Here is a 25,678-nt window from a genome sequence, read left to right on the forward strand (position 1 = left end):
TATTTAGTTTGGCTCAACAACATATGTGGTATGTGAGTGTGGCTTCCAGCTTTCAGTTGGCTAAGGGCCCATGATTTAGTTTACTTCATATTGCTGACAATGTTCTAGGAATTAAAAAGTAAAGCAATAGCAAGCGACCTGGCAGATCTTGCTGCTTAGATATGGCTGATTATTATGTAATGGAACATTGAAAATAAAATAACTGCTCAGGTTCAATAAATCTTTGTTCTCCTGGCATGGAGGGCTCCCCTTTCCTATACTCTATCTTATGGCCAAACTGGTATTTATATGGAGATTACATTTAGTCACATTAAATTAAGTACAGTATGCATATATGTTTACTATACATTCATGCTGTAATGCATAATTTTAATATAATTACTAATACATACATGTGAGATGTATATAATTTGTGTGTTTTGTACCCATTAAATGTGCTTGATTTGTAATAGTAATTCCACATTTGTTTCTCAAAAGTAAACATGACTGGATGTACCTGGTTGAATGAATTCCAAATAAAAATCTAGAATTTGGTTAACTTGATAATATAAGGTGTATGTTAGGGGTCGAGTTCCTGCCTCTGCACAGGGGGAATCTCGAGCCATCTCCACTGTGGTCTCCCATTCTTCTCCTGCTGCAGTGCAGCCTGCTCGGCAGAGGCGTCGGTCCCAGCGTCATGCTCAGTCTGACACTGTGTGAAGGGTTACTGCTGTCCTTCCAGCTTCTGCCATTGTGGCCAGTACTGGTCAGCAGTGAGCAAACGTCTTTGGGACTAAGTCCTACTTTTCCCCTTCTGAGCATGCCCAGGGTAAGATCTCTCATTGGAGATCAAGGGTCACATGCTCAGGTACTACAGCAAATCCTATTGGTCCTCTAGGAAGGTCCTGAAGGTGTTCAATGTCTGTGGCAGTCTCTCTTTGGTCCTTCTAGGAAGGTCCTGTACTTGCTGCAGCTATAAGAGGTGTGCATGTCCGCACGGCCATGCGCTAGTGTCAATTTATGTACGAGCTCAGCACCAGTGTGGTATGTTTGTGTGTGTATTCAGGGACCCGGCTGAAATAAGCCCCTAGAATGCTGGCACCTCCGGCGAGGAGTTTGGTGTGTGTATATTCAGGGACCCGGCTGAAATAAGCCCCTAGAATGCTGGCACCTCCGGCGAGGAGTTTCATGTTTGCATTTGACTGCATGACCACCAAGTGCTCTACTAAGTAGCTGTGTTCCTCTGTGAGCCAAACAGGGCACAGCGTTATCCTTGCTAACAGACTCTGTGAAGTAACAGAGTCTGTTTATATTACTAAATTGTACCGCCATATCTAGCTGCAGGTGCTTTCCTGCACGGTGGATCCCGGGTTGCGAACGCACCAACTTCTTCTAATAAATATATACTGTATATTCGGTGCATTCCGCCAACCCTAACAGTGTATTCACACGTTCTGACCCATGGCAATGAAATGACCACTTTTTTGTTACATGAAGCCAATTGGTAATAGATTAATAGTTTGTTTGACCCATTAACCCAGGGTGACTTTTCATTTTTACGCTTTTGATTTTTTTCTCCATTTTTCCAATAGCAATAACTTTTTTTCCATCATCATAGACTATTTTCCATTGATTGAGCTCTGTAAGCACTTGTTTTTTTGCATGGGAAGCTAATGGTTCTATTCATATCAAATAATGATGCATCTGATTTTATCTATTTTTCTTTCACTTTTTAGGTAGGTGAGATAACTGAAAACTAATTTCTGCTATTTTAATTTTGTTTTCTTATTATGGCATTTACCGATTCAAATACCGTATTTTTCGGACTATAGGACGCACCGGACTATAAGGCGCACCCAGGTTTTAGAGGTGGAAAATAGGGAAAAAAATATTTGAAGCAAAAAAAATGTGGTAAAATATTTAATAACATAAATAACATACTATTATATGTGGTGTTATTACATATAATAGTACGTTATTATGTTGGAAGCTGCGGGACCAGTGTGGTGTCTGTAAAGTACTATATGAAGACACTGGAGGGTGAGTATAAGAATGGGGGCACAGGGCTTATAGTGAAAGCACCACTCCAGCACTGCAAAATAACACTGGAGTGCTGCTTTAAAATCCCATGGGAGAACTATAACTCCCAGCATGTCCTGCAGATCCTATGACATGCTGGGAGTTATAGTTCACCAAAGGAGTGGCAGAGTGCTTTATTGTGTTTTGTAAAGACTAACCTCTTAATTGTGGGAGCCAGCCTGTGGTGAGGTAAAATCTGGAGCATCCCATGGCTGCACACACAGAGCCCTCTCTCTTGTTGCCTTTCCACAGCGCACGCACAGGACATAAGATGAAGCTGCAGATTCTAGGTGGGAGTCTGAAGGACCTATGATGATGTCAGAAGAGGGAGGGCTCTGAGCTGCCATGTGATGCTCCAGCCCGCCCACTTCTGACATCACACAGGTCCTCCTTGTGCACCACAGACAGCTCAGCGTCCTGCACAGGCAGGTATGCAGTGATCTCCTGGCCCCTGCTGCTGCTGCCTCCTCCCCCGGACACACAGATTCTCCCCAGAATCAGTGCTGGGGAAACTGTGTGTCGCTGCTTAAGTGCAGTATTCATTTGCTGCTCCCCGCTCACCGCTCAGCTGATCGGTGGGCGGGGAGCCGCTAATGAATATTCACTGCACTTAATCAGCGGGGCCATGTGGATTCCCCAGCAGCTGATTCCGGCAGGGGGACATCCTGAAGTGGGATATCATTGCGATCCCACTCACTGCTGCCCCCCTCCCCACATGCTATATCCGTACTATAAGACGCACCCACACTTTCCTCCCAAATTTGGAGGAAAAAAGTGCGTCTTATAGTCGGAAAAATACGGTAATTAATTTTTTTTTCTTAAATCAGACTTTTATAGACACAAAAATACCAAATATGTGTTTTTGTACACTTTTTACTTTTTTCATAGAGGAAACGGGGAATGCTTGAAATTTTTACTTTTTTATTTTTTTTTTACTAACAAATTATAATATACTGCAATTCTACAGTATTCCATGAAATAGGGTAAATCTTGGTCTCCTTTGGTGATCAGCCTGCCCAGACTGCCATGGCAGCCCACAGGTGCTTCATGATCTCATAACGGTGTGCTGTTATGAGCTGTTGTGCACAAGCCCCTGTGCTTGTTGCACAGATGTCAGAAATTATCAGTGACATTTAAATGGTTAACAGCAGTGGATATTAAAGTCAGATGCCTTATCTCCAATATTGCATGTGTCTAACACATTCACTTCCTGAGCCCTAACTACACAAGGGTACCCCTGTAACCATGTTCATGCATGTGATTTTGCATTAAGGGGATGAACAGGCCAACCCCACTTTTATCTGCACAGAGCTACCATTAATATGATCATTCTATTTGCACAAAATATTATTTTTCTCAGATCTACATCTTCTCTTCACAATGGACACTGTGCTGCCACAAATTATAATTTTTAGACAACCTTGCAAACTTTTTTATCCAGCGAATGAGTGTTTTTCTTGTTCATTGTGTGATTAACAGTCCATTTAGGCTGACCGAATTTTGAGAAAGAAGCGTTCCTGATCCTGATGATGTATGAATGAACCCTATGGGAGCAATTACTTTTTACACAACTTCAAAATAGTGTTGGAACCTTTTTTGAGAAAGTTTGAAAGCTTATTCTAAAACTATTTTAGGCTTATGCAGGTTTTATTTGCTTGATCTAAAATTGAGCTTGAATATCTAAAACGGTTAAACCTGACAACTACAGTACAGACCAAAAGTTTGGACACACCTTCTCATTTAAAGATTTTTCTGTATTTTTATGACTATGAAAATTGTACATTCACACAGAAGGCATCAAAACTATGAATTAACACATGTGGAATTATATACTTAACAAAAAAGTGTGAAACAACTGAAATTATGTCTTATATTCTAGGTTCTTCAAAGTAGCCACCTTTTGCTTTGATGACTGCTTTGCACACTCTTGGCATTCTCTTGATGAGCTTCAAGAGGTAGTCACCAGGAATGGTTTTCACTTCACAGGTGCGCCCTGTCAGGTTTAATAAGTGGGATTTCTTGCCTTATAAATGGGGTTGGGACCATCAGTTGTGTTGTGCAGAAGTCTGGTGGATACACAGCTGATAGTCCTACTGAATTGACTGTTAGAATTTGTATTATGGCAAGAAAAAAGCAACTAAGTAAAGAAAAATGAGTGGCCATCATTACTTTAAGAAATGAAGGTCAGTCAGTCCGAAACATTGGGAAAACTTTGAATGTGTCCCCAAGTGCAGTGTCAAAAACCATCAAGCGCTACAAAGAAACTGGCTCACATGAGGACCGCCCCAGGAAAGGAAGACGAAGAGTCACCTCTGCTTCTGAGGATAAGTTTATCAGAGTCACCAGCCTCAGAAATCGCAGGTTAACAGCAGCTCAGATTAGAGACCAGGTCAATGCCACACAGAGTTCTAGCAGCAGCCACATCTCTACAACAACTGTTAAGAAGAGACTTTGTGCAGCAGGCCTTCATGGTAAAATAGCTGCTAGAAAACCACTGCTAAGGACAGGCAACAAGCAGAAGAGACTTGTTTGGGCTAAAGAACACAAGGAGTGGACTTTAGACCACTGGAAATCTGTGCTTTGGTCTGATGAGTCCAAATTTGAGATCTTTGGATCCAACCACCGTGTCTTTGTGCGACGCAGAAAAGGTGAACGGATGGACTCTACATGCCTGATTCCCACCGTGAAGCATGGAGGAGGAGGTGTGATGGTGTGGGGGTGCTTTGCTGGTGACACTGTTGGGGATTTATTCAAAATTGAAGGCATACTGAACCAGCATGGCTACCACAGCATCTTGCAACGGCATGTTATTCCATCCGGTTTGCGTTTAGTTGGACCATCATTTATTTTTCAACAGGACAATGACCCCAAACACACCTCCAGGCTGTGTAAGGGCTATTTGACCAAGAAGGAGAGTGATGGGGTGCTACGCCAGATGACCTGGCCTCCACAGTCACCAGACCTGAACCCAATCGAGATGGTTTGGGGTGAGCTGGACTGCAGAGTGAAGGCAAAAGGGCCAACAAGTGCTAAGCATCTCTGGGAACTCCGTCAAGATTGTTGGAAGACCATTCCCAGTGACTACCTATTTAGGCTCATCAAGAGAATGCCAAGAGTGTGGAAAGCAGTCAATAAAGCAAAAGGTGGCTACTTTGAAGAACCTAGAATATAAGACATAATTTCAGTTGTTTCACACTTTTTTTGTTAAGTATATAATTCCACATGAGTTAATTCATAGATTTGATGCCTTCAGTGTGAATTTACAATTTTCATAGTCATGAAAATACAGAAAAATCTTTAAATGAGAAGGTGTGTCCAAACTTTTGGTCTGTACTGTATATACAAAAAAAAGAAATTTGCCCTGTTGGTGACTGGATCACCCTCACGTAAGGGCAATTGGGTACTTGGCACCGGGTCCTTTGGTTCGGGGGATGTCACGTGGCCCGACCCGGTCCGTGGCCCTTTGAGGGATGTCCAATAAAGAAAGGAGTTTTATGGTTTTGGGAAAGGTCTTTAAAGGGGAAGTGTTCGTGACGCCACCTGTGGTATTTGGTCAGGGTGACCGACACTGCTTAGGGGTCCACTGGGGTGATGTTATGGCAGCTTGATGGTATACCTTCCCACAGGTGAAGTGTATCCCCAGGGCTTCCCAGAGTGTAGATGGTGGATGGTGTGAGGCGCAGTGAATAACGAGGACACAAGGTTGCAATCTCTTTACATTTACTGACGGCTTTGGTGTCCTCAGTCCAGGGCACTGGATCACAGGGTAGGCAGAGTCCGGCCGGTCTGAAGGCAAATCCAGAGTCCCCTTATCCAGGTGGAATTCAATAGCCTTCCTATGCGCACAGTAACACAGTAGGATCCCACTTGCATAAGCTCTAATGAGGTCCTCACTGTTATTATTCCTCTCACTGTTCCCCGTGGTCGGATAGAACAAAACATGTATGACTGGTGACCTAAGGCTTTTTTTTTATAGGGACCCTAAAGACGCCCCGGCCCCCACAAGTTGCCACTGTGTCTCCTGTGTATAAAGGTCGGGCAGCCAATTTGGAATTGACTGTCCTGCCAGTCTCTGAAGTAAAGCATAGAGATCCTTACTCCCTCGGTATTCTAGCCACCGGTATTCCTCTGCTTCAGAAGGAGGCAGTCTCTCACAGGACAGAACTCCTTCTGGTTTCCTCTCTTTTTGCTATGACTTTGTTTCTCACTCACTGCAATACACTTCTCTTCTATATCTCTTTCTTTGGATGCTGCCACATGTGGGGCAGGAGCAGCTCCGTGGACCCTCGTCCTCCTCAGACCGCAGTCTGGATCTGACTGGACCTCGCTTCAGCCAGCTCATTCTGGAGACCTTTCTCTCTCAGTCTCCAGCCAGGAACTCCATAACTTTCCCTCCAACTACCAGTTTTACCTAACTGTGAGGAGTGGCCTAGTAGATAGAACCTTTTCTCCCCCTGGTGGATGGAGTGTGAAGTGTGTTGTGTGTGGCTGTGATACCTGGACAGAAGATCTCCTTTATTGCCTTCAGACATAATATTGCTCCCCCTGGTGGAAGAACAACATTACTGCAACGACCAGGACTCTGGGGCGCTGCATCCTTCCCCCCTGTTAAATCCAGTACTCCTGGACTGGGAAAAGAAAACAACAATTACGGGTTAGCAAAAGGCATGCAAAATTTTTTGAAGTGCTATAAACAAATTAATTTAACAGTGCTTCCCTTTATGGGAGGTAAGGACACTTGACCGTTGCAAACAATAACATATTTACATTGTGCGTACGACTTTGAATTAAGTAAATAACAATTATTAACTAACTATGAACGACCATCACCCCTACGGGTATACTATCTATTAAGTACAAGTACAAAAACAGTATCTCTCTTTATTCACGTGCAAATACCCTCTAAGGGCATACTATAAAACTTCAAAATGCAAATCAATATGCTATTCTGACTCTTTCTGCATATGCAGGACTATCTGTCTACCCCCACGGTCTCACTGCATTTTTCTTCCTTCAGTTTATTTAACCTCAATTTTATTTAAAGTACATCACTAAACATTTCCTACTCTTGGCTACATACTATCAGCTATGTATAAACATTATTACTATCTAACTATTTAAGGCAACATTATTACTCTTAGGCAAAGTGCAACAAGTAAACATTCCCTTTAAGGGCAACTCAAGTCTCTTCTGAGGTAGTGCAACTTAATCAGGAAGCAAGTCAATCATCAACTTGTAAAACAGCAAGAACTCTCACGATGTCATCAGGAACAGTCTCTTCAAAAAGCTCTTCTTGTAAAACCAGTAGGAAGCACCTTTAAGAAGGTGCAAACTATTTACAGGAACAGTTTGTGATCATGCACAGTCCATGATTCTGCAGTTCTTTAAAAACAATTATAACTGGTGCAAAACAGGTTTAAACTTGGAATCCTCCTGGAACTGAGAATCCTTTTAAGGTATAACCCTGGACGGGTTTTAGCAGCAAAGAAACAGGAAAAGTTTTAAAAAGAACTATTTACATTCCTTTTTCAGGGTTTTGAGGTTTATTTGAATAGCTTCCAGGGCTTTGCCTGGCACATAACCCTTCTTGACCTGGGAAGGGTGGAGGAATCCAGGGCTACACCCGGTGCCAAATAAACCCCATTGGTCTGTCTCTCATGAATTGTCATATCATATGCAGCGATGGAAGTCTGCGTAGCTTGAGTATGGGCACTTGCTGCAGCAAAGGTAGCGGCTGCTGCAAATCAGTCACTGGAACGGAGTCAGTAGAGTGGCACGAGCAGTCGCTGGAGTGGTGTCGGTCATCAGGGCAGGGTCGTTCTTCATACCTGCTTCAGATGCGGTCCCTCTGGTGCCGATCTGCTCCATCTCCGCTGGGGTCTGGAACGCTGGTTGCAAGGCCTTGTGCTGCGGCGTTGTCATCTCTGTTTGCAGCATCTTGCTTTCCGGCAGGGCCTTGCTTTCTGGCTTCGAAGCGCTGGAACTTCTTTCTTGCTCCAGACCAGACGAGGCTGCTGACAGACATCTGGCGAGGCTCCCGATGAAGGTCTTCTTCCACCCAGCCACAGCTTCCAGCTCCTGGTGCACGAGCTGACAGGTGCTGTCTTTTTCTTCTTTCCACAGGAGGTCCGGATTCATCGTCGGTGAAGGGTACAGTTCTTGCAGGCCCTGGCTGGGAGAGTCCTTGTGCTCCATCCCATGCTCTGGGGTCCGCTCACCTCCCTCTGCCATCTTGACTACCGGTTCTCTGCAGCCACACGCACACGCTGCTCCTCCATTTTCTGGGGGTGGAGCTCCTTCCTGGTTTCTGGGCACATCATCTTCTCGCAGCAGTAGTCGGAGGGGGCGGTCATCACTTTTGGCGCCGCTTCGGTAGTCTCCTCCCATGGCACGCCCTTCTTCTCCTGCGCTCCTCGTGGCGCTACAATGGCAGCAATTTTTGCGGTAATTTTGGCGGTAAATGGCAATACACAGTCCTTAAGCAAATCACAGTTCCAACACAGTTCTGGCACAGTTCTTAGGCGCACATGACCCGATTCTCAGGCTTAAGTCAATCCTGTTCGTGATGCCAAAGATGGATCGCCCCCACGTAAGGGCAATGGGGTACTCGGCACCGGGTTTTTCAGTTCGGGGGATGTCACGGTGGCCCGACCCGGTCTGTGACCCTTTGAGGGACATCCAATAAAGAAAGGAGTTTTTATGGTTTTGGGAAAGGTCTTTAAAGGGGAAGTGTTCGTGACGCCACCTGTGGTATTCGGTCAGGGTGACCGACGCTACTTAGGGGTCCACTGGGGTGATGTTATGGCAGCTTGATGGTATACCTTCCCACAGGTGAAGTGTATCCCCAGGGCTTCCCAGAGTGTAGATGGTGGACGGTGTGAGGCGCAGTGAACAACGAGGACACAATGTTGCAGTCTCTTTACCTTTACTGAAGGCTTCAGTGTCCTCAGTCCAGGGCACCGGATCACAGGGTAGGCAGAGTCTGGCCGGTCTGAAGGCAAATCCAGAGTCCCTTTATCCAGGTGGAATTCAATAGCCTTCCTATGTGCACAGTAACACAGTAGGTTCCCACTTGCATAAGCTCTAATGAGGTCCTCACTGTTATTACTCCTCTCACTGTTCCCCGTGGTCAGATAGAACAAAACACGCATGACTGGTGGTCTGAGGCTTTTTATAGGGACCCTAGAGTCGCCCCGGCCCCCACAAGTTGACACCATGTCTCCTGTGTATAAAGGTCGGGCAGCCAACTTGGAATTGACTGTCCTGCCAGTCTCTGAAGTAAAGCATAGAGATCCTTACTCCCTCGGTATTCTGGCCACCGGTATTCCTGCGCTTCAGAAGGAGGCAACCTCTCACAGGACAGAACTCCTTCTGGTTTCTTCTCCTTTTGCTATGACTTCGTTTCTCACTCACTGCAATACACTTCTCTTCTATATCTCTTTCTTTGGATGCTGCCGCACGTGGGGCAGGCGCAGCTCCGTGGACCCTCGTCCTCCTCAGACTGCAGTCTGGATCTGACTGGACCTCGCTCCAGCCAGCTCGGTCTGGAGACCTTTCTCTCTCAGTCTCCAGCCAGGATCTCCATAACTTTCCCTCCAACTACCAGTTTTACCTAACTGTGAGAAGTGGCCTAGTAGATAGAACCTTTGCTCCCCCTGGTGGCTGGAGTGTGAAGTGTGTTGTGTGTGGCTGTGATACCTGGACAGAAGATCTCCTTTATTGCCTTCAGACATAATATCGCTCCCCCTGGTGGAAGAACAACATTACTGCAATGACCAGGACTCTGGGGCGCTGCATGACAAGGCCAAATTTTTGAAATGTGACCAGTGTCACTTTATGTGGTAATAACTCTGGAACTCTTCAATGTAACCCAGTGATTTTGAGTTTGTTTTTTCGTGGTACATTATAATGTATGATAATGGGACATTTAGTTTGATATGTTTTGTATTTATTTATAAAAAATGTCAAAAATTTGACAAAAAAATAAAAAAGTACAATTTTCAAACTTTGAATGGTTATCCCTTTAATCCAGATATTAATACCACAGAAAAGCATGAAAAAATAACTTTTCCCTCCTGTCTGCTTTTCATCAGCACCATTTGTAAAATGTTCATTTATTTTGTTAGCATTTCAAGAGATTTAAAAATGGAGCAGTCATTTTTCATTTTTTCAATGAAATTTACAAAATTTATTTTTTGAAGGACATATCCAGGTTTGAATTGACTTTGGGGATCTTATAAATTGGAAAACCCCCAAAGTGATACAATTTTAAAAACTGCACCCCTCAACTTATTGAAAACTGCTGTCAGGTAGTTTATTAACCCTTCAGGTGATTTTCAGGAATTAATGAAAAGTGGCATAACAGAAACAGTAAAGTGTATTTTTACCACCTAAATGTTGCTAACTTCTGAAAATGCCGCTATAGCCGGCAGACTATAAGGCCACTATTTGGTCGTGAATTGCCATGGCAAACATCAGACAATCATGATCTCTGGGTGCCAATGAGGTTGAATCGGAAGCCCTCACAATCTGTTAACCATTTATATGATGTAGTCCATTTTGACAGCAGCATCTAAGGGGTTAAACAGATATGGACGGTGCCAACACTGATAGTGGCTAATGCAGCAAGTTGTCAGCTATAGTGTACAGGCAATAGCTACTGGATTGTCCCCTGTATGGGGATGCTATTCTCTCATATCTCAGGTCAGTAAAAAGACGTGTTGGCGTTCATTAAGGGGTTAGTTAATGCTCTCTCAGCTCTGTATGTAAATGTCTTAAAAAATTACACTATGACTCATTTCTCTATGGTCAAATTTTCTGGCTTAGCAGGAGTACACACAACATAATAAAGTTTAACATTGTTGCAGTTAATGTTTTATTTAAGTGTTAGTTAAATGTATCTTTCAATTTAAAGCTGTTGTTTGCAAATTACATCCATATACTGATTTACCTTGAGTTGGCATTACTCTTATAGAAGGTTCTTCTTGCTAATGTCACATGTGAAGGCATTCATGTAGTGTGATTGGAAGTGACAGCTCAGCTGGTAGAGCTGAAGCCCATAGCTATCTTCTCTGGCTTGTCATTAATGCTTCAAGAGACCACAGTTCCAGTTGGCAAGAAGGAAAAGGAAAGATTGCCTTTTGCAGTCAGTTCACCACTTTGTGGCTTTAGTATTTTTGCAAGCATGTGAATGCAGCCTTCGATATCTGTAGCATGAAAGCCCATTGTAGATTGCCTTATTATTGTGTACAAGAAAGAAAATATAGTTGGTTCATATCTTTCGCATAGTTGTTGCTTTAGGTAGAGAAAAAACAGAGCTGCACCCAATACAAATATATCTTAAGTGAGATTAATCAACACAAAATTTACAGTATAATTATATTTATTACACTAATGATGATCAGTAGTAGTCGTTTTTCTCCTCTTCTCTGTGAGGTCATCTTTTGCAGACTCCTCCAGGTTACACTGTGTGCTGCATAGCAAAAAAAAAATGTTTCTTCTGATGCAAGGATCCATAGGTTTTCATAGTAAAAAGAGACTACCAACTCACACATAAAGCATAGAGAGAGCAGGTTAGTCGAAAGCCGGCAAGTTGTAATTGTGGTGACTTCACTTTGAAGCGAAGAAGAACAGTGCATTATACGGCATATATACACACATTTAATTAAAAAAGTTTGGATGAGAGCGCTTCTTTAATCATAACTTCTCCCCAAAAGTTTTCAAAATGAAACTTGTTACGGGCTCCCCTAAAGGACAGAATCATGGAAGTGGAATTATTATATGTCATCTTTTGTTAATGCTATTCCAAACCAATCCCTGTTAAAGCATGTGCAGTGGGGTACAAGCAATGGCAGCAGACTACGTGGCCACTATGGAGGCCGTGAGCCCAGCCCAACATTGCATTTTCAACTTTATTGGCATTGTGGATGCCAATATAGTTGAAAACAATGATGGGAGAGGGAGTTGTCAGCTGGCGTTCCCTATCCCATCAATCCCCATCTATATCTGAGCATTGTGACATCTCAAAGCAGAGGACACAATGATATCACTACAGTGCGCTCTCAGAGGGTCAGAAAATGTGCTGAAGAGACAGAAGCAGGGGGAACGAGGAGAGGTGAATATTTATTTATGTGTATGGAGAACTATATGGGACCACAATAATGTATGGAGGACTACATGGTTCCTATAACACTGTATGGAAGACTATCTTGGATCCATAATATTGTATGGAGGACTATGTAGGGCCCATCATACTGATTGGAAGAATATGTGAGGCCATTATACTGTACGGAATAATATGTGGGGCCCATTATACTGTAAGGAGGAATATGTGGGGCCCATTATACTATATGGAAGAATATGTGGGGTAAAGAATTCTGTATGACGGAATATGTGGGGTTCATTATACTGTATGGAGAACTATGAAAGGGCCTTTATACTATTTGGAGGGCTATATGGGGGCCACTATACTTTATAGATGATTGTACGGGGGCCATTATACTATGCGGGGGCCATTATACTACATTTGTGCTCAAAAGTTTACATACCTCTGCAGAATTTTTTGCTTTCTTGGCCTTTTTTAAGTGAATATGAATGGATAACACCAGAACTTTTTCTCCACTCATGGTTAGTGATTGGGTGAATTCATTTATTGTCAAACTACTGTTTTCTCTTTTTAAATCATAATGACAACCCCAAATATCCAAATGACCCTGATCAAAAGTTCACATACCCCATTTTTTAATACCTTGTATTGCCCCCTTTAAAATCAATAACAGCTTGAAGTCTATAGTGGAAGCTGTGGATGAGGTTCTTTATTTTCTAAGATGGTAAAGCTGCCCACTATTCTTGGCAAAAAGCCTCCAGTTCCTGTAAAATCTTGGGCTAACTAGCATGAACTGTGTGCTTGAGATCTTCCCAGAGTGGCTCAGTGATATTGACGTCAGGAGACTGATATGGCCACTTCAAAACTTTCACTTTTTTCCTCTGTAGCAAATGACAGGTCGACTTGACCTTGTGTTTTGGATCATTGTTGTTCTGGAACGTCCAAGTACGTCCCATACGCAGATTCCGGATTGATGAGTGCAAATTTGCCTCTAGTGTTTGCTGATAACGTGCTGCATTCATCTTTCTTTCAACTTTGACCAAGTTTTCTGAGCCTTTGTAGCTCACACATGCCCAAAACATCAATGATCCTACTATGTGCTTTACAGTAGGAATAGTGTCCCTTTCATCATAGGCCTTGTTGACCTCTCTCCAAATGTAACGTTTGTAGTTGTGGCCAAAAGTTCAATTTTGGTCTCATCACTTCAAATTACCTTGTTCCAGAAGTTTTGAGGCTTGTCTCTGTGCTGTTTTGCGTATTGTAGGTGAGATACTTTGTGGTATTTGTGCAGTAATGGCTTTCTTCAAGCGACTGTTATGAACTGGCGGTTTAGGAGCAACATGGGACGAGCTCTGGAGGAGGAGGTGGTACCTGTACTAACCGCAGTTCCTGAGCTTATCACAACACTAGAAGTAGCCGTGGGATGTTCCTGTCACTCCCTAGACACCTCGTCACAGCCAGAGGACTAACTACCCCTAAAGATGGAAACAGGAAAGCTATCTTGCCTCAGAAAAAATTCCCAAAGGAAAGGCAGCCCCCCACAAATATTGACTGTGAGTGGAGAGGGAAATGACATACGCAGAATAAAATCAGAATGTAGCAAAGGAGGCCAGTCTAGCTAGATAGATAGAACAGGACAGAATACTGTGCGGTCAGTATAAAAAAACTAGAAAAATCCACCACAGACTTTACAAAAATCTCCACACCTGACTAAAGGTGTGGAGGGTAAATCTGCTTCCCAGAGCTTCCAGCTTAACTGAATAAATCCATATTGACAAGCTGGACAAGAAAAAACATAGAAAGAGCTGAACGATTAAGTCCACAATATGTGGACAGCAAAAGAACAAGCAAGGACTTATCTTTGCTGAACTGGTCAGAATATCAGGGAAATCCAAGCAGAGATGTGAATCCAACCAGGAACCATTGACAACTGACCCAGGCTGAAGGATAGAGCCAGGATAAATAGCCAAGCCAGAAAGACGATCAGTGGAAGCAGCTGCTGACTGCTAAATCCAAGGAGCAGCAGTTCCACTCAAAACCACCGGAGGGAGCCCAAGAGCAGAACTCACAAAAGTGCCACTTACAACCACCGGAGGGAGCCCAAGAGCAGAATTCACAACAGTACCCCCCCTTGAGGAGGGGTCACCGAACCCTCACCAGAGCCCCCAGGCCGATCAGGGCGAGCCAAGTGAAAGGCACGAACCAAATCGGCGGCATGGACATCGGAGGCAACAACCCAAGAATTATCCTCCTGGCCATAACCCTTCCACTTGACAAGATACTGAAGCCTCCGCCTCGAAAAACGAGAATCCAAAATTTTCTCCACCACATATTCCAACTCCCCCTCAACCAACACCAGGGCAGGAGGATCAACCGAGGGAACAACGGGCACCACATATCTCCGCAACAAAGATCTATGGAAAACATTATGGATGGCAAAAGAGGCTGGAAGGGCCAAACGAAAAGACACCGGATTGATAATCTCAGAAATCTTATAAGGACCCATAAAGCGAGGCTTGAACTTAGGGGAAGAAACCTTCATAGGAACATGACGAGAAGATAACCAGACTAAATCCCCCACCCGAAGTCGGGGACCAACACACCGATGGTGGTTAGCAAAACATTGAGCCTTTTCCTGAGACAACGTCAAATTGTCTACCACATGAGTCCAAATCTGCTGTAACCTGTCCAACACAGAATCCACACCAGGACAATCAGAAGGCTCAACCTGCCCCGAAGAAAAACGAGGATGAAAACCAAAATTACAAAAGAAAGGCGAAACCAAAGTAGCCGAACTAGCCCGATTATTAAGGGCAAACTCGGCCAACGGCAAGAAAGCCACCCAATCATCCTGATCAGCAAACACAAAGCATCTCAAATAGGTTTCCAAGGTCTGATTAGTTCGCTCAGTTTGGCCATTTGTCTGAGGATGGAACGCCGAAGAAAAAGACAAATCAATGCCCATCCTAGCACAAAAGGCCGCCAAAACCTAGAAACAAACTGGGAACCTCTGTCAGACACAATATTCTCCGGAATGCCATGCAAACGAACCACATGCTGAAAAAACAATGGAACCAAATCAGAGGAGGAAGGCAATTTAGGCAAAGGTACCAAATGGACCATTTTAGAGAACCGGTCACAAACCACCCAGATAACAGACATCTTCTGGGAAACAGGAAGATCAGAAATAAAATCCATGGAAATATGCGTCCAGGGCCTCTCAGGGACCGGCAAAGGCAAAAGCAACCCACTAGCGCAGGAACAGCAAGGCTTGGCCCGGGCACAAGTCCCACAGGACTGCACAAAAGAACGTCAACCTCAACCTGAAAAGGAAGAGAAACATCCGGCTGACGCAACACAGGGGCAGAAGTAAATCGGCGTTTAAGCTCCTGAAAGGCCTCAACCGCCGCAGAGGACCAATTTGTCACATCAGCGCCTTTCTTCGTCAAATCGGTTAGGGGCTTAACCACACTGGAAAAGTTGGCAATGAAACGGCGATAAAAATTAGCAAAGCCCAAAAATTTCTGAAGGCTCTTCACCGATGTGGGTTGAATCCAGTCATGAATGGCTTGGACCTTAACAGCATCCATTTCTATAGACGAGGGAGAAAAAATAAAACCCAAAAAAGAGACCTTCTGAACTCCAAATAGGCACTTAGACCCCTTCACAAATAAAGCATTATCATGAAGGATCTGGAATACCATCCTGACCTGCTTCACATGAGACTCCCAGTCATCGGAAAAAATCAAAATATCATCCAAATACACAATCATGAATTTATCAAGATAATTGCGGAAAATATCATGCATGAAGGACTGAAATACAGAAGGAGCATGAGAAAGCCCGAAACGCATCACAAGGTATTCAAAATGGCCTTCGGGCGTATTAAATGCAGTTTTCCATTCGTCACCCTGTTTAATACGAACAAGATTATATGCCCCTCGAAAGTCAATCTTAGTAAACCAACTAGCCCCCTTAATCCGAGCAAACAAATCAGAAAGCAAAGGTAAAGGGTATTGGAATTTGACCGTTATCTTATTAAGAAGGCGATAATCAATACAGGGTCTCAAGGAGCCATCCTTCTTGGCAACAAAAAAGAATCCCGCTCCCAATGGTGACGAAGACGGCTGAATATGCCCCTTTTCCAAAGACTCCTTGACATAACTCCGCATGGCGGTATGCTCTGGCACAGACAGATTGAAAAGTCGGCCCTTAGGGAACTTACAGCCAGGAATCAAGTTAATAGCACAATCACAGTCCCTATGTGGAGGAATGGAACTGTTGTGAATTCTGTTGTGGGTTCTGCTCTTAGGCTCCCTCCGGTGGTTATAAGTGGTAGTGCTGCTGTTTGTCCTTCACAACAGTCATCAGCTGCTTCCACTTTGGACGGGGCTATTTAGTCTGGCTCCTTCCTTTACTGAGGGCCAGTTGTCCATTGTTTTTCTAGGGATCCACATCTCTGCTTGGTTTCTCCTTCTGGATTGTCCAAATCATCAAAGATAAGTCCTGGCTCTGTTTTTGCAGTCCACATGCGGTGGACTTAATAGTTCTGTGAATTGCTATGTTTTTCCTTGTGCAGCTTTGTTTGTGTTAAGATTTACTCAGCCAAGTTGGAAGCTCTGGAGTCACAGAGTTAAGGAAGAAGGAAACATCCAGCTCAACGAGATAGTGAAAAAACGTGTCGTTCCTTTATTCACTTCAATAATATATGTGGAGGATAAAACATCAGCAACAACAGAAATAAAAACAGTATCAACGCGTTTCTGGTGACAGAGCACCCTTAGTCATGAAGCTACTCAGCCAAGTTGGAAACTCTGGAGTCACAGAGTTACCCTCCATGCCTTTAGTTAGGTGTGGAGATTTTTGTATTCTCTGTGGTGGATTTTGTAGTATTTTTTATACTGACTGCACAGTACTCTTTCCTGTCTTTTCTTTCTAGGTAGCGTGGCCTCCTTTGCTAAATTCTGTTTTCAGTCTGCATTTGTAATTTCCCTCTCCTCTCACAGTCAATATTTGTGGGGGGCTGCCTTTCCTTTGGGAATTTTCTCTGAGGCAAGATAGTTTTCCTGTTTCTTTCTTTAGGTGTAATTAGTCCTCCGGCCGTGACGAGGTGTCTAGGGAGTGACAGGAAGATCCCACGGCTACTTCTAGTTGATGTGTTAAGTTCAGGGTCTGCGGTCAGTATAGAGACCACCTACTCCAGAGCTCGTCCATGCTGCTCCTAGGCCACCAGTTCATAACAGTACAACTGGCCAACAATGAGTTAACCGCATCTCAAAAGAAGGGAAAGGAAGTGCTGAGCCATTTTTTTTTCCTGTTCTCTGTTGTGTTTTATTTTCCCTCTTCACTTCTGGGTGGCTCAGGAGTTAGGCGTTGACAAGGATGTTCAGGGACTTGCTTCTCGGGTGGATCAACTTGCTGCTAGAGTACAGGGTATTTCTGAATATATCGTGCAGACTCCTGTTTTAGAGCCTAGATTTCCTACCCCCGATCTGTTCTTCGGGGACAGGTCCAAATTTTTGAGCTTTAAAAATAACTGTAAACTGTTTTTTGCTCTTAAGCCCCGTTCCTCTGGTGATCCCATCCAGCAGGTAAAAATTGTCATTTCTCTGTTGCGTGGTGACCCGCAGGATTGGGCATTTTCCCTGGTATCTGGGAATCCGGCCTTGCTTAATGTAGACACCTTTTTTCAGGCGCTTGGGTTATTGTATGATGAACCTAACTCTGTAGAGCATGCTGAGAAAACACTTTTGGCCCTGTGTCAGGGTCAAGAAGTGGCAGAGTCATATTGCCAGAAATTCAGAAAATGGTCTGTGCTTACTAAGTGGAATGAGGATGCTTTGGCGGCAATTTTCAGAAAGGGTCTTTCTGAATCTGTTAAAGATGTTATGGTGGGGTTCCCCACGCCTGCAGGTCTGAGTGATTCTATGTCTCTGGCCATTCAAATTGATCGGCGCTTACGTGAGCGCAGAGTTGTGCACACTATGGCGTTGTCTTCCGAGCGGAGTCCTGAGCCTATGCAATGTGATAGGATTGTGTCTAGAGCGGAACGCCAAGGATTCAGATGTCAGAATAGGTTGTACTTTTACTGCGGCGATTCTGCTCATGTTATTTCTGATTGCCCTAAGCGTGCCAAGAGAATCGCTAATTCCGTTACTATCAGTACTGTACAACCTAAATTTCTGTTATCTGTGACCCTGATCTGCTCATTATCGTCATTCTCTGTCATGGCATTTGTAAATTCAGGCGCCGCTTTAAATTTAATGGACTTAGAATTTGCCAGACGTTGTGGTTTTTCCTTACAGCCTTTGCGGAGTCCTATCCCTTTGAGGGGGATTGATGCTACACCATTGGCTAAAAATAAACCTCAGTTTTGGACACAGTTAACCATGTGCATGGCGCCAGCCCATCAAGAAGATTGTCGCTTCCTGGTGTTACATAATTTGCATGATGCTGCTGTGCTGGGGTTTCCATGGTTACAGGTACATAATCCGGTGTTGGATTGGAAATCTATGTCTGTGACTAGTTGGGGTTGTCAGGGGGTTCACGATGACGTTCCTCTGATGTCAATTTCCTCCTCCCCCTCTTCTGAAATTCCTGAGTTTCTGTCAGATTTCCAGGATGTTTTCGATGAGCCCAAGTCCGGTTCCCTTCCACCACATAGGGACTGTGATTGTGCTATTGATTTGATTCCAGGCGGTAAGTTTCCTAAGGACCGACTTTTCAACCTGTCTGTGCCTGAACATGCCGCCATGCGGAGCTATGTAAGGGAGTCTTTGGAGAAGGGGCATATTCAGCCATCTTCTTCTCCATTAGGAGCAGGTTTTTTTTTTTGTTGCCAAAAAGGATGGCTCCTTGAGAACCTGTATTGATTATCGCCTCTTGAATAAGATCACGGTCAAATTCCAATACCCTTTGCCTTTGCTTTCTGATTTGTTTGCCATAATTAAGGGGGCTAGTTGGTTTACTAAGATTGACCTTCGAGGGGCATATAATCTGGTTCGTATTAAGCAGGGTGACGAATGGAAAACTGCGTTTAATACGCTCGAGGGTCATTTTGAGCATCTTGTGATGCCATTCGGACTCTCTAATGCCCCATCTGTGTTGCGGTCCTTCATGCATGATATTTTTCGGAATTATCTTGATAAATTCATGATTGTATATTTGGATGATATTTTGATTTTTTCAGATGATTGGGAGTCTCATGTGAAACAAGTTAGGATGGTATTTCAGGTCCTTCGTGACAATGCCTTGTTTGTGAAGGGGTCTAAGTGCCTCTTTGGAGTACAGAAGTTTATTTTTTGAGCTTCATTTTTTCTCCATCATCTATAGAAATGGATCCGGCTAAGGTTCAGGCCATTCATTATTGGATCCAGCCCACATCCGTGAAGAGCCTTCAGAAATTTTTGGGCTTTGCTAATTTTTATCGCCGTTTCATTGCCAACTTCTCCAGTGTGGTTAAACCCCTGACCGATTTGATGAGGAAGGGCGCTGATGTAGCTAATTGGTCCTCTGAGGCCATTTCTGCCTTTCAGGAGCTTAAGCTCCGATTTACTTCTGCCCCTGTGTTGTGTCAGCCGGATGTTTCTCTTCCTTTTCAGGTTGAGGTTGAGGTTGACGCTTCTGAGATTGGGGCAGGGGCCGTTTTGTCTCAGAGGAATTCTGATGGTTCCTTGATCAAACCGTGTGCCTTCTTTTCTCGAAAGTTTTTGCCTGCGGAACGCAATTATGATGTCGGCAATCGTGAGTTGTTGGCTATGAAGTGGGCATTTGAGGAGTGGCGACATTGGCTTGAGTGGGCCAAGCACCATATTGTGCTCTTGACCGATCATAAGAATCTGATTTACCTCGAGTCTGCGAAACGGCTGAATCCTAGACAGGCCTGATGGTCCCTGTTTTTCTCCCGTTTTGATTTTGTTGTCTCTTATCTTCCAGGTTCTAAGAATGTTAAGGCTGATGCCCTCTCTAGGAGTTTCTTGCCTGATTCCCATGGGATTCTTGAGCCGGTTGGTATTCTTAAGGAGGGGGTGATTCTTTCTGCCATCTCCCCTGATTTGCGACGGGCTCTTCAGGAGTTTCAGGGTGATAAACCTGATCGCTGTCCAGCGGGGAAACTGTTTGTTCCTGACAGATGGACTAGTAAAGTGATTTCTGAGGTTCACTGTTCTGTGTTGGCTGGCCATCCTGGGATTTTTGGTACCAGAGATTTGGTTAGTAGGTCCTTTTGGTGGCCTTTTTTGTCACGGGATGTGCGTTCTTTTGTGCAGTCTTGTGGGACTTGTGCGCGGGCCAAACCCTGCTGCTCCCGCGCCAGTGGGTTGCTTTTGCCTTTGCCGGTCCCTGAGAGGCCTTGGACGCATATTTCTATGGATTTTATTTCGGATCTTCCTGTTTCCCAGAGGATGTCTGTTATCTGGGTGGTCTGTGACCAATTTTCTAAGATGGTTCAATTGGTACCTTTGCCTAAGTTGCCTTCCTCTTCTGAGTTGGTTCTGTTGTTTTTTCAGCATGTGGTTCGTTTGCATGGCATTCCGGAGAATATTGTGTCCGATAGAGGTTCCCAGTTTGTTTCTAGGTTTTGGCGGTCCTTTTGTGCTAAGCTGGGCATTGATTTGGCTTTTTCTTCCGCATTTTATCCTCCGACAAATGGCCAAACCGAGCGAACTAACCAGACTTTGGAAACTTATTTGAGATGCTTTGTGTCTGCCAATCAGGATAATTGGGTGGCTTTCTTGCCATTGGCCGAGTATGCCCTTAATAATCGGGCTAGTTCTGCTACCTTGGTGTCACCATTCTTTTGTAATTCTGGGTTTCATCCTCGTTTTTCTTCAGGGCAGGTTGAGTCTTCTGATTGTCCTGGGGTGGACTCTGTGGTTGACAGGTTGCAGCAGATTTGGGCTCATGTTGTGGACAATTTGGTGTTGTCTCAGGAGGAGGCTCAGCGTTTTGCCAACCGTCGTCGGCATGTGGGTTCCCGGCTTCGGGTTAGGGATTTGATCTGGTTGTCTTCTCATCATGTTCCCATGAAGGTTTCTTCCCCTAAGTTCAAGCCTCGGTTTATTGGTCCTTATAGGATTTCTGAGATTATCAATCCAGTGTCTTTTCGTTTGGCCCTTTCAGCCTCTTTTTCCATCCATAATGTTTTTCATAGATCTTTGTTGCGGAAATATGTGGTGCCCGTGGTTCCCTCTGTTGATCCTCCTGCCCCGGTGTTGATTGATGGGGAGTTGGAGTATGTTGTGGAGAAGATCTTGGATTCTCATTTTTCTAGACGGAGGCTTTAGTATCTTGTCAAGTGTAAGGGTTATGGCCAGGAGGATAATTCTTGGGTTGTTGCCTCCGATGTTCATGCTGACGATTTGGTTCGTGCCTTCCATTTGGCTCATCCGGATCGGCTTGGGGGCTCTGGTGAGGGTGCGGTGACCCCTCCTCAAGGGGGGGGTACTGTTGTGAATTCTGTTGTGGGTTCTGCTCTTAGGCTCCCTCCGGTGGTTATAAGTGGTAGTGCTGCTGTTTGTCCTTCACAACATTCATCAGCTGCTTCCACTTTGGATGGGGCTATTTAGTCTGGCTCCTTCCTTTACTGAGGGCCAGTTGTCCATTGTTTTTCTAGGGATCAACATCTCTGCTTGGTTTCTCCTTCTGGATTGTCCAAATCATCAAAGATAAGTCCTGGCTCTGTTTTTGCAGTCCACATGCGGTGGACTTAATAGTTCTGTGAATTGCTATGTTTTTCCTTGTCCAGCTTTGTTTGTGTTAAAATTTACTCAGCCAAGTTGGAAGCTCTGGAGTCACAGAGTTACCCTCCATGCCTTTAGTTAGGTGTGGAGATTTTTGTATTCTCTGTGGTGGATTTTGTAGTATTTTTTATACTGACCGCACAGTACTCTTTCCTGACTTTTCTTTCTAGGTAGCGTGGCCTCCTTTGCTAAATTCTGTTTTCAGTCTGCGTTTGTAATTTCCCTCTCCTCTCACAGTCAATATTTGTGGGGGGCTGCCTTTCCTTTGGGAATTTTCTCTGAGGCAAGATAGTATTCCTGTTTCTTTCTTTAGGTGTAATTAGTCCTCCGGCCGTGACGAGGTGTCTAGGGAGTGACAGAAACATCCCACGGCTACTTCTAGTTGATGTGTTAAGGTCAGGGTCTGCGGTCAGTATAGAGGCCACCAACTCCAGAGCTCGTCCATGCTGCTCCTAGGCCACCAGTTCATAACAGGGAACTGGATTTGGGCTCATCAAATACATCCCGGAAATCCGACAAAAACTCAGGGACTTCAGAAGAGGGGGAAAAGGAAATTGACATCAAAGGAACGTCACAATGTACCCCTTGACAACCCCATCTAGTCACAGACATGGATTTCCAATCCAGCACCAGATTATGTTCCTGTAACCATGGAAAACCCAGTACAACAACATGCAAGTTATGCAACACCAGAAAACGGCAATCTTCCTGATGTGCTGGAGCCATGCACATGGTCAGCTGAGTCCAATACTGAGGTTTATTCTTGGCCAACGGTGTAGCATCAATGCCCCTCAAAGGAATAGGGCTCTGCAAAGGCTGCAAGGAAAAACCACAGCGTCTGGCGAATTCCAAGTCCATTAAGTACAGGGCAGCGCCAGAATCCACAAATGCCATGACAGAAAAGGACGATAATGAGCAAATCAGGGTCACAGATAAGAGAAATTTAGGCTGTACAGTACTGATGGTAACAGACCTAGCGACCCTCTTAGTACGCTTAGGGCAATCAGAAATAACATGAGCAGAATCACCACAGTAAAAACACAGCTTATTCTGACGTCTGAATCCCTGCCGTTCTGCTCTCGTCAAAATCCTATCACATTGCATAGGCTCAGGACTCCACTCAGAGGACACTGCCATATGGTGCATAACTTTGCGCTCGCGCAGGCGCCGATCAATCTGAATGGCTAGACACATAGATTCGCTCAAACCAGAGGGTGTGGGGAACCCCACCATAACATCTTTAAGGGCTTCAGAAAGATCCTTTCTGTAAATTGCTGCCAGAGCATCCTCATTCTATTTAGTGAGCACAGACCATTTTCTAAATTTCTGGCAGTATAATTCTGCTGCTTCCTGACCCTGACATAGGGCCAACAAGGTTTTTTCTGCATGATCCACAGAATTAGGTTCGTCATTAGTGTTGAGCGATACCGTCCGATACTTGAAAGTATCGGTATCGGAAAGTATCGGCCGATACCGGCAAAGTATCGGATCCAATCCGATACCGATACCCGATACCAATACAAGTCAATGGGACTCAAGTATCGGACGGTATTCCTGATGGTTCCCAGGGTCTGAAGGAGAGAAAACTCTCCTTCAGGCCCTGGGATCCATATTAATGTGTAAAAGAAAGAATTAAAATAAAAAATATTGCTATACTCACCTCTCCGACGCAGCCTGGAGCTTACCGAGGGAACCGGCAGCGTTGTTTGCTTAAAATTCGCGCTTTTCCTTCCTTACGTGAAGTCCCGGCTTGTGATTGGTCGCGTGCCGCCCATGTGGCCGCGACGCGACCAATCACAGCAAGCCGTGACGTAATTCAGGTCCTTCAGGATTTTAAAATTACGTTCCGGCTTTGTGATTGGTCACGTCGCGGTCACATGGGCGACGCGACCAATCACAAGCCGTGACGTCACGGGAGGCTGGACCGCGCGCATTTTAAAATTCTAAAATTTTAAAATGCGCGCGGTCCAGCCTCCCGTGACGTCACGGCTTGTGATTGGTCGCGTCGCCCATGTGACCGCGACGTGACCAATCACAAAGCCGGAACGTAATTTTAAAATCCTGAAGGACCTGAAATTACGTCACGGCTTGCTGTGATTGGTCGCGTCGCGGCCACATGGGCGGCACGCGACCAATCACAAGCCGGGACTTCACGTAAGGAAGGAAACGTAAGGTGCAGGCTGCGTCGGAGAGGTGAGTATAGCAATATTTTTTATTTTAATTCTTTATTTTACACATTAATGTTGTTTCGATACCGATACCCATACCACAAAAATATCGGATTCGGTATCGGAATTCCGATACAGCAAATATCGTCCGATACCCGATACTTGCGGTATCGGAATGCTCAACACTATTCGTCATACAATAATCCGAGTGCTTGAAAAAATGCGTCTACATTAAGCAATGCCGGATTCCCTGATTCAAGGGAGAATGCCCAGTCCTGAGGGTCACCACGCAGCAGAGAGATGACAATCTTAACCTGCTGAATGGGATCACCAGAGGAACGGGGTTTCAAAGCAAAAAACAATTTGCAGTTCTTTTTAAAGTTCAGAAACTTAGATCTGTCCCCAAAAAATAAATCAGGAGTAGGAATTTTAGGCTCTAAAGCCGGAGTCTGGACAACATAATCTTGGATACTCTGTATTCTTGCAGCAAGTTGATCCACACGAGAAAACAAACCCTGAACATCCATGCCAGCGCCAAAATCATGAACCACCCAGAGATTAAGAGGAAAAAAAAAGACAAAACAGACTGCAAAAAAAAAAAAAAATGGCTCAGAACTTTGTTTTTCCTTCTTTTGAGATGCATTTAATTCATTTTTGGCCAGTTGTACTGTTATGAACTGGTGGTTTAGGAGCAACATGGGACGAGCTCTGGAGGAGGTGGTACCTGTACTAACCGCAGTTCCTGAGCTTATCACAACACTAGAAGTAGCCGTGGGATGTTCCTGTAACTCCCTAGACACCTCGTCACTGCCGGAGGACTAACTACCCCTAAAGATGGAAACAGGAAAGCTATCTTGCCTAAGAGAAAATCCCCAAAGAAAAGGCAGCCCCCCAAAAATATTGACTGTGAGTGCAGAGGGAAATGACATGCGCAGAATGAAATCAGAATGTAGCAAAGGAGGCCAGTCTAGCTAGATAGATAGAACAGGACAGAATACTGTGCAGTCAGTATAAAAAAACTAGAAAAATCCACCACAGAGTTTACAAAAATCTCCACACCTGACTAAAGGTGTGGAGGGTAAATCTGCTTCCCAGGGCTTCCAGCTTAACGGAATAAATCCATTTTGATAAGCTGGACAAGAAAAAACATAGAAAGAGCTGAACGATTAAGTCCACAATATGTGGACAGCAAAAGAACAAGCAAGGACTTATCTTTGCTGAACTGGTCAGAATATCAGGGAAATCCAAGCAGAGATGTGAATCCAACCAGGAACCATTGACAACTGGCCCAGGCTGAAGGATAGAGCCAGGATAAATAGCCGAGCCAGAAAGATGATCAGTGGAAGCAGCTGCTGACTGCTAAATCCAAGGAGCAGCAGTTCCACTCAAAACCACTGGAGGGAGCCCAAGAGCAGAACTCACAAAAGTGCCACTTACAACCACCGGAGGGAGCCCAAGAGCGGAATTCACAACAGCGACTCGACCATGCAGCCCATTTTTCTTTAACCCCTTCACCCCCAAGGGTGGTTTGCACGTTAATGACCGGGCCAATTTTTACAATTCTGACCACTGTCCCTTTATGAGGTTATAACTCTGGAACGCTTCAA

The sequence above is a fragment of the Ranitomeya variabilis genome, chromosome 5 (genome assembly GCF_051348905.1).
Source record: "Ranitomeya variabilis isolate aRanVar5 chromosome 5, aRanVar5.hap1, whole genome shotgun sequence".
NCBI lineage: Eukaryota > Metazoa > Chordata > Amphibia > Anura > Dendrobatidae > Ranitomeya > Ranitomeya variabilis.